Source organism: Hylobates moloch, unplaced genomic scaffold, assembly GCF_009828535.3.
Source record: "Hylobates moloch isolate HMO894 unplaced genomic scaffold, HMol_V3 SCAFFOLD_3, whole genome shotgun sequence".
In the NCBI taxonomy this organism is placed as follows: Eukaryota; Metazoa; Chordata; class Mammalia; order Primates; family Hylobatidae; genus Hylobates; species Hylobates moloch.
The window spans coordinates 115,695,819-115,705,933 of record NW_026652278.1 but is presented as its reverse complement, the minus strand read 5'-3'; the positions used below and the strand labels follow the sequence as shown (position 1 = coordinate 115,705,933).

Here is a 10,115-nt window from a genome sequence, read left to right as displayed (position 1 = left end):
CAGATTTTATTAAATCACTGTATTTAAATACAGAAGACTTTTACATAAAATTTAATATCAGTGTCTCTTTTTTTTTTTTTGCTCAGACTCCACAAGATACACATTGCATGCCATTGTCTTTAATTAAACACGTCCTAAATAACTTCAAGAGTATCCTACCACAGCCAGGCATGGTGGCTCACATCTGTAATCCCAGCACTTTGGGAAGCCGAGGTGCGTGGATCACTTGAGGTCAGGAGTTTGAGACCAGCCTATCCAACATGGCGAAACCCCGTCTCTACTAAAAATACAAAAAAATCAGCTGGGTGTGGTGGTGTGCACCTGTAATCCCAGCTACTCAGAAGGCTGAGGCAGGAGAATTGTTTGAACCTGGGAGGTGGAGGTTGCAATGCGCTGAGATCAAGCCATTGCACTCCAGCCTGGGTGACAAAGCGAGACCCTGTCTCAAAAAAAAAAAAAAAAAAAAAAAAAAAAAAAAAAAAGAATATCCTATCACAAAGAGAAATCTAAAAAATTGTGAAAATATCACTCTATACACATACACACACACACACACACGTACACCACACCAACGACATGAACACTGAAGGAGTGTACCTTCAATGTCAGTTTCACAAAGGGAAGGGCAATGAATTAGTCAAGCAGAGTGAGGTGATGAGCATTTCACATGAAGGACATTCATAGGCAGATTCAGGAAGGAGGTAGAAATGCTTAGGAATTGGCTTGTTTAGATGAAAGGCTAGGTGCTTGTCCTCCTATCTCATCATGCCTTCCCTCTTCTCAACTTCTCAGTGCTCACTCTTCCTGGCACTGACATTCTTATGCCTTGTCATAACATCAAGGCAATATACTAACCTGGCTCTCATTCTGTAGCTATGACTCCACCTACTGCTAAGCTCCTTTTATAAATTCTACAATGGACACCTTTGGTCCATTGTAGAATTGACACCATTGTAGAATGGACACCAATTGTCTACCAGCACCACATCCCCTTATTCTGATAACTGCCCTTTACCCTATCGCTTTAGTTTCCTAAGACTGCCACAGTAAATGACCACAAACTGGGTGATTTATTACAGCAAAAATTAATTCTCTCTCAGTTCTAGAGGCTGGAAGCCAGAAATCAAGGTGTCAGCAGCACCATGCATCCTCTGAACCTGTAGAGGAAAATCCTTCCCTGCTTCTTTCAGCTTCTAATGCCCCCCCCAGAATTCCTTGGCTCCTGTCAGCATAACCCCAGGCTCTGCCTCCATCTTTGAATGGCCTTCTCTTCTGTGTGTCTGTGTGTCCTCTCTTCTTATAAGGATGCCAGCCACTGGATTTAGCACCCACCGAAAACCCAGTATGACTCATCTCAAAGTTCTTAACTAATTGCATCAGCAAGACTCTATTTCTAATTAAAGTCACATTCTGAGATCCAAGGTAGACATAAATTTGCAGGGGACACTTCAGCCTACCACATCTATCCACATAGTTAACATCAAATCAACCACATTTTACAGCACAATTCTATACTTCGGCTATGCATAAATATTTCATCCATAGACTTCAGTGGAAACAAATTGATCTGCACTCAACAGCCATTCTTCTCCTCTTCTTCCCTAGTCTGGTAGATACCTACCTCCAAATTTAGCTGGTAAAAGATCCAGATACTTGCTTTCCCGAGCTCCTTGCAGTCAGAAGTGATCTGGCTTCATGGGACTCAGTCCAACCACTGAAACAAAAGAGGAAATTCAACAGAGACTTTATTTACCAGGAAGTTTAGAGGCCAACACTCGTAATGACTCCAGTCAAAGCCCTGTGCCCCATTTTTAATTTTAATATTTTTCTGGTTTTCTTATCCAAAATTGTATTAGGTTCAGATCCCATTAACCCCGAAATGCAGTTATTTCTCTCCAAATAAAAAGAGAATGTCACACAAGGAGAGTTATTTTTCCTGCCTCTTTTCTGCTTCATATGCTACCAGAAGGATATGGATATGACAACAACAGCATTAATGCTTCCACCCACAGAATGCTAAAATAATCCGAGATAATCTGCCCCTTGACATCATTTAGCTCTCACCAACTCTAGAACCCCCCCCCAGACTTCTTGTTATGTAAGAAAAATACACAGTAAGAGATTATTCATGTTTTTTGTTGTGCAGCAAAAAGCATCCTAATACTATTGGTATGTCTTGAACTAAGCAGGGACAATTAGTACCTCGTCCTGATTTTTGGACTCAAGAGCCAAAGAGTCATGCCAATGCGTCTCTGTTGACTGAAATCATAAGCTATAAAATTTTGGAAATTTTGGTTATCTGAGTTCTTGCCACATGGAAAAAAACTCTTTAGAAAGAGATAAGAATGAACTTGACATACGGAGAAAAGAAGCATGGCTAAGAGACAGGGAAAGAAGCTTGATGCTGGGGTTTGGTTCCTGATACTATAAAAGATATTGACCTTTCTCCAACCATGGTTGTCCCATTCTTTCATAGCTTAGTGTTCCATTAAAATCCCCTCTTTTGCTTAAATCAATTCAAGTGGGATTTTGTTCACTCATAAGTTAGACAATAATAAAGCTTCTTTTTCTTCTCCCAGATGTTACCATTCTCTAACTGTCCTTTTCTTCTTTTATTTTTCTTTGCCTTATTCCAAGGAGCCTGAATCCTATCCAATGACTTCAAATGTCCTTGTGATTAAAAAGAAGCTTTGCAGTCAGATACACCTGGGTTCACTTCCTGGCTCTGTTAGCAAGTAACTATCTCAAAGCCTTATTTATATCATCTCAAAGAGAAGGATTGTGGTAACAGCAACCTCATGTGGTTCTAAGGACTAAATGAGCTGGTACGTGTAAAATATTCAGTAGAATCATTGACACATAGGAAACACTTATGAAATGTATTGATTATCACCACAGAGGCAAATATCATTATTATAATTTCCGAACCACAATGCAAAAATCATTCACTAATCCTAATCTCTGCCTTGCCCTCTAATCCTGTATCTCTTATTTCCTTCTGAACTTTCCCATTAGTATTTCCTAATTTCCTCTTAAACTAAACTGATTCTTGTTACTCTTCTTCCTTCCCTCACTCCTCTCCCGCCCACACTGCAATTCACATTTGGTGGTGGTGGTTGTTAATTGATGTATAAAACTTATTCTTAAGTTTAAGAAAACAAGGATTATGAATTACAGTTATTTGCATTTTTGTACTTAGTTTAGTTCAATATTTTTTAAAAATAACGCTGTATAATCACGAATCTACTGTGCACAGATGGTGGTTGAAAAAACAAATAAATATCTTTGGTACTCATAAAATATTACTTTTTTTCTATGAGGAGATATGAACATATGGGCAAAGTATTATAGTATTTCTCACATTTTTCCAGGCATTACAAAAAAATGCAGTGTTTAGAGATTTCAGAACTATAGATCACTCCTAGTCCAAGTAAAGTTTCCTTCAGAAAGTATTACCTTTGGGCCTGTGTAAGAATATCCTCCTTTGGGCCTCACGCTTTAGAGAGTGCCACACATTATGAACATACTAACCCAAATTTATAACAGAATACGTGGATATATCATCACCTGGGGTCCAGCAAGCAGAGCCCAATCTGTGGTTTTAAATGCAGGTTCTCATCAAACCTCCTTCAAGTCCCAAATAATCAACTCTTCAAACCTCTTGTCATTTGTCCCCAGAACAAAAGATGACTGCATGAGAATGGTATAAAATGGCATGAGGCCAGCTGCTGCTGACTTCAGAGATGATGTTACTTTGTTATATGGGAAAGATGTGAGCAGCAGAAGAGTTAGGTAAGAGAAAACACAAATTAATTAACTTGTACAGTTCTTCTTTTTGGTGTGGGTGCAAAGGATTCTTCATAATGAAGCATCTTTCCCAGCTGTTGCTGAGCTGTTCTTCTCCATAGGTTCCAGGTGTGGCATGTGGACACATTCATACTTTATTAAATTACTACGTTTGCAATAGGTGCACAAGGAAGCTGAGCAACAGTCTGCAATATTAAACATTTAAAATTTTTAAGAGCTAAACAACACAGAATAGCAAAATATGCTCAAAAATACACATAGTAATCTTGGATACTTTGCCAACTTCTAGACAAATAAACACCATAGCCTGACATATTTTTAAAATTTTGAAATTATATAGCTATCAGAGTTTTTAGCTAAACTTGTATCTTTTAAATATTTATACTAATAATATGTAGATTTCATTCATACTTCAATCCTAGGCCTCGCAACCTTGCAAGTGCTAAGAGTAAGTCTATCTATTAAGGCACTTTGTGGATTCAAGACAACTTTGAAATATAGGGACCAGTTGGAAGTTAGGACTGGCAATACTTAAGGAGGGACCACCAAGGAAGAGAAAGGTACAAAGCTGGCATGCCCAGGCTATACTAGAATATGGGGTCCATGAGACCATGAAATGTGTCTGGTTTTTGTTTTGCTTGTTTTGATGGCTCTTTGGAGGCTAGAATAGTGTCTGGCACGTAGTAGACACTCAAAAACACTCACTGATTGAAGGACTAATGAATGATAGCAAGAGTCAAATTTTTGACTAGAGCATACACTACATAGAAGAACAGTGGGAAATAAGGCTTACAGGAGCAGATGATGGGCATCAGAAGAGAGTACAGATGACTTTTTTAAATTTATCAGTAAGTGGAGCAACATTTTGTGATAGATGTTGACAGGCATTATCTCCCCTCTATCCTCTCTTCAAGATGAGGTCAACTTTGTTCTGAGGCATGGAAATCTTCGTGGAAAGGAGTAAACAGGTTACTGGGAAAAAAAGAAAGGAGAGAAAAGTTGTTTGAAGGATCTTCAGGAGACTTTTCAGACAAGTTTAGGTGTGCCTCTTGAGGTTTTATTTGCATAAAGGCTCAACATACTCCTGGTGAGAATAGCTAGAAACTCTTTAGAAATAATTGTGAGCTCTAGGACTGAGATGTCTAGACAAAGGGGAGGGATAGAAGTCACCTCCTCACCTCTTGGGGAGTTTCCATAAAACAGAAGAAACTCATCTTGTATGTTACAGAGCTGTGTCCTTGTCCAGAGAAAGTGGTCAACACAAGGATCACAAGGGAGCATAACATGGAGTGCAGTATTGCCTGGATTAATTCACTGTTCCCTCTGAGTCAGTCCTTGAGGGAAATTTGCTAAGTTCCTCATAACAGAAAAGCATTAAAAAGAAATAAAAGAGTGATTCAAATTAAAGAGTCAAAACATTAAAGACAAAGGGAAAAAATAAGAGAAGTTTCTCTACAGAACCTATCAAAAGATTGCAATGCAGCATAGAAGCCTGTTAGTGCAAAACTCTTTAAAATTCTGAGAACAGAAAAAGAGAGCAAATTACATGAAAGATTCACTTCTCCCAAATAGTCTAAGTTAATTGTTCCAGTTTTAAAGTTCTCTCCTCAGCCAAGTTTCTGTAGAATTTCCACTTTTAGTTCATAAATATTTTTCTTGCTAAAATTGAGGCTTCAGTATATGCCTCTTGACCTGGGTTCACATTTTATAGCCGAAAAAATATATGAAACCTCTAAGGAAATCATAGCCAAATTGTTGAATTTTAGTTGGTTTAGGTCAGAGGGAAGAATCCATAGAGCTTTATGTACTTTCTACCTGAAATAAAGAAAGACCCAAGTTTGCCTAAAACTTGGCCAAAACCCACCAATTTATCTGGGGCCAAAGTTCTCAGTTAATCTGGCACAAATGTGGAGTTTTTAATGATACCTGACACCAGGTGAATTTTTTTAAATGATTTTAAGACTAACATTCATAAGGCTATAGAAAACAAAAATTTTCCATTGACCAAATATTCATTTAAAAGTTAAGAATAGAAAATAAAGTTTCTTAGAGTAAGCTATCACACAATACAATTATTTTTTATTTTAAACTGGTGGTTTTCCCAAAGTAGGCAGATAATAATTTCATGCTTTCATGTGGCTGAAGTCTCTCAGTTAAGACTTTGTCTGAAACATAAAATCAAAGTTCAAATACTCCTCTCCTAGTTAGTGATTCTTTCCACCCAAATTGCATAAGCCAAGGTCAACAAGAATAAAATGTATGAGTGAATGGAGATTTTGAAACAACAAATTATTTGTACTGTGGTTATGATTAAGATATAAAATAGGGAAGGAAAATTAAATTCTACAAACTTGCTTTATGAAAGCTGACAGTTTGTTAAAACCCAGAAAATAGAAATTCCAATTGGAACACAACTTTTCTTAGTTCTAAAGCATTAGTCAACTGTTAAGAAGTAAAGTCTGACTTTCTCTAATGAGGAGAAAAGTGAAAGATAAATTCAAGCCAGGTTATCTTCCTCCCAAGGTATATTTTTGATATTTCCACTGGGGATTAAATGAACAAATCTAGCGAGCTATTTCTATGTTCCCAATACATCTACCAGAGAAGACATGAATTTTATCCTTTAAAGTTAATAACTTAGGTGAACCAACCAAGCATAAGAAAGATAGCTGAGGAATACCAGAACACAAAATAAATTATAATTCACATGCTAGATTTGTTTAAACGTAAAGAAAGTTGTAGGCTAAATTTTAAGAACAAGTAGGTTTTGAGTTAGAGACCGATCTAATAACCCTTAGTAAATGCCTGTTATTGACAGACACTGAGTGAGGTTGTGCATAGTTTGTGCTCTTTGAGAAAAAGATTGATGGAGGATACAGATATATACAGAAGGAGACAGCCAGTGAAATTCAGGAAGCAACAGAATAAGAGTATGTTCACTGTGCAGTGAGAGCAGCCGAGAAAGCACCAGACTCAGCCTGGAATTGGGGAAACCAGGGATGGGGGCAGGGGAAGCCTGCTTGAAGGAAGATTGGACACTAGACACATAAAAGGAGGGGGAAGCTGTACTAGGCAGAGAAACTATATGGTCAACAAAATCAACAAGCTGTAAAGTCTGTGGGTTAGGGATTGGAGACGGATCAAGAAATAAACAGAAATACTTATCAAGAAACACTGGGAGGTAAGCATAGAGAGCTGAACTGGGGCTGGATATGGCAGTATAGTGGGTTGAATGGTAGTCCCCAAAAAGATATAAATATATCCTAATTCCCAGAACTTCTGAATGTTAGCTATTTGGGGAAAGAATCTTTGCAGATGTAACTAAATTAAAGATCTTGAGATTTAAAGATCATCCTTGATTGTCTGGGTGGACCTACATGCCATGACAGATGTCATAAGAGTAAGGCAGAAGGATATTTGTCAGACAGGGAGGAGAAAACACAGAAGAGGAGGAGACACAGTGCAGATGGATGCAGAAACTGGAATTTTGCCTGCACAAGTTAAGTAATACTAATAGCTCTCGGAAGCTAAAAGAGGAAAAAAAAAAAAATTTCTTCCTTAGAGCCCACGGAGGGAGTATGGTATTACCAAGAACTTGATTTCTTGATTTTGGACTTCTGTCTTCCAGAACTGTGAAAGAATAAGTTTCCATTTTTCCATTGTATTAAGAAACCAAGTTTGTGACAGTTCGTTATGGCAGTCCTGAAAATCTAGCACAGAGTGTCTGGAGTTTCACATTGAATCCTGGCTTGCCCTGGTGGGCAATGGTTTTATTTTGTTTTGGAGCTGGGTTAAAAGTGAAATATAAGGCCAAGCACAGTGGCTCATGCCTGTAATCCCAGCATTTTGGAAGGCCAAGGTAGGCGGATCACCAGAGGTCAGGAGTTCGAGACCAGCCTGGCTAACATAATGAAACCTCTTCTCCACTAAAAATACAAAAATTAGCTGGGTGTGGTGGCAGGTGCCTATAACCCCAGCTAATCAGAAGGCTGAGGCAGCAGAATCACTTGAGCCTGGGGGGCGGAGGTTGCAGTGAGCAGAGATCATGCCACTGCACTCCATCAAACCTGGGCAACAGAGTGAGACTCCATCTCAAAAAAAAAAAAAAAAGTGAAATACAAGATTGATAGCAAGTTGGGTCAGAGATTATAGGAGAGTTAACCTGTTAACAGGTGCTGTGATCTGAACATTTGTCTCCTCAAAATTTATTTATTGAAATCCTAACCCCAAAGGCAGTGGAATCAGGATGTGGGACCTTTTGGTAGGTGATAAAGTCACAAGAGTGGAGCTCTCATGATTGGATTAGTGCTCTTATAAAAGAGACCTCCAAAAGCTAGCTAGCCCCATCCACCATGTGAGGGCACAGCTAGGCACTGTCTATGAGGAATGGGTTTTTACCAGACACTAATCTGTCAGCACCTTGGTCTTGGACTTCCCAGCCTCCAGAACTGTAAAAATGAATGTTTGTTGTTTACAAGCCACCTAGTTTACTAGTATTTGTTACAGCAGCCTAAATGGATTAATGCAGTAAGAATTCAAGAAAGTGGTCATTTGTTGTCAAACATAATTTTCAAAATCTTAAGACAACGTAATTCTCATGTAGATGCATAGTCAAAGTTTTATTGAATTTGTTAAGGGAATCAGCAAGATGTAAAGGGCATTATTTTGCTGGTCATTATACTAAAACATACTGACCCATGTATATAGAGTCAGTGAAAGAAAAGAAGAAATCTGGAATGGGATTGCTAAATTAGGATAACAACAACAACAAAAAACCGAGTATTGTCTGATAGGGCCAGAGACATGAACTTTGAGGTGATCTTTTTTACTGGGCTGAAACCATTTGCATTACTACCAGAAAAATGAACACATGCACCCTCTTGGCTTTCTGCAAGTTAAGATCTGTGCTTACAAAGCTATAAAATGTTGCCATGGATAACAGTAAATAGCAAGTCAAGGAAAGTTACATTCTTAAGACAGAGGACCTTTAGGTGAGCTTGTTAGACAATGCCATCACTTAACAATGTAAGTTACACAGTTATCTTTTCCCATACTTCCCAAGTTTTGGATAATAACATTTTCTTATTATTTGGCACTGAAGTTGAGTCAAAAGTAGAGGAAAAAGCATACATTTTAGAGACCCTGCTAAGAAAGCATTTATAAGACTAATATCTATCTCATTGTTAAGAGAATTAAATAAGTTATTACACGCAAAGCCCTTGGAAGAGCACCTTCTCCAATATTCCCTGTCATTCTCTTACATCATCCTGATATAATTTGTTTGGAAAGTCTTCTAGGAGAATATATTTTTAGCAAAGTACATTCATATTCCTATATTCAATAATATCTGAGTAACTACTATGTCTATAATGTTACATGATAATTTTCTTCAAGGATTTTTATCTTATTGCTAAGACTTGAAACTGTTAAAGGTTTAACACATGAAATAATAAAAGAATACAATATTGTATAATCAATGTTAACCACATTTAGTTAAAGATCAAAATATATGATTCTCTTCTTACATAGCTCTGAAATGTACAGTTTCTCAGAGTATTTTGCACGTACTTGGGGAAGTTAATGAAACATGATTACAAAGCTAACAGGATACTAGATTTCATAGATAACCAGAAAGGAGAATTGTGATTTTTCTCCTCTTGAGAATATAGTAAGGACAAAATTAGCCCTCAAAATAGACTTAGTAAGAAGATGAAATTCCTTGGAAATATGATACAAACAGAAGACTTTGTTGGCAGTTGATGAAAAAATGTGTTCATTGATTTTTTTGTTAAATAAAACAGTTTGGTGCTTTTAAAAGGAGCTATTAAATATAATATCAACTTCTATTTTAGTGGCTACACAGATGAAAACTTTATGCCAACTTATCTAATTAAACTTTAATTTTGACATTGGAATTTATCCAGTACTATACATACAATGTGACAGACATAAGAAACTTGTTTCCAGGATGATACTTCTTACCCACAAATTCAATGAAAGTACTTACATTTAGTTCCCACAGTACCTGGTTCATGACTAGTATAGCATTTATGGTATTGTATTACAATTTTTCTCACTGCCTCCTGCAATAGAATGGTAGCTCTTCAAAGACAGGAACTATGTCGTTCTCATCACAAAATTTATAACATAGTGCCTGACCCACCCTAGATTCTCAATTAATACATTTTAAATTGTAAAGGAACGAAATACTTCCAATTAATAAATAAATGAAAGATTTGGAGGCATCTTCCCACAAAATGAGGTTAAGGTAGGTGTGCTAATACTGTATATATAATGATACCTCTAAT

At 37.3% G+C, this 10,115-nt stretch overlaps 1 long non-coding RNA gene across 1 annotated transcript; it reads right to left on the bottom strand.

Annotated features, from left to right (window-relative positions):
- Nucleotides 1-1,633: 1,633 nt before the first annotated feature.
- LOC131383117 (uncharacterized) lies at nt 1,634-9,892 on the bottom strand. The gene is made up of 3 exons (XR_009212897.1): nt 9,815-9,892; nt 4,601-4,779; nt 1,634-1,714 (listed from the first exon to the last, which is right to left on the bottom strand). It is a non-coding gene; the product is annotated as an uncharacterized LOC131383117 (long non-coding RNA).
- Between the last annotated feature and the right edge of the window lie 223 nt (nt 9,893-10,115).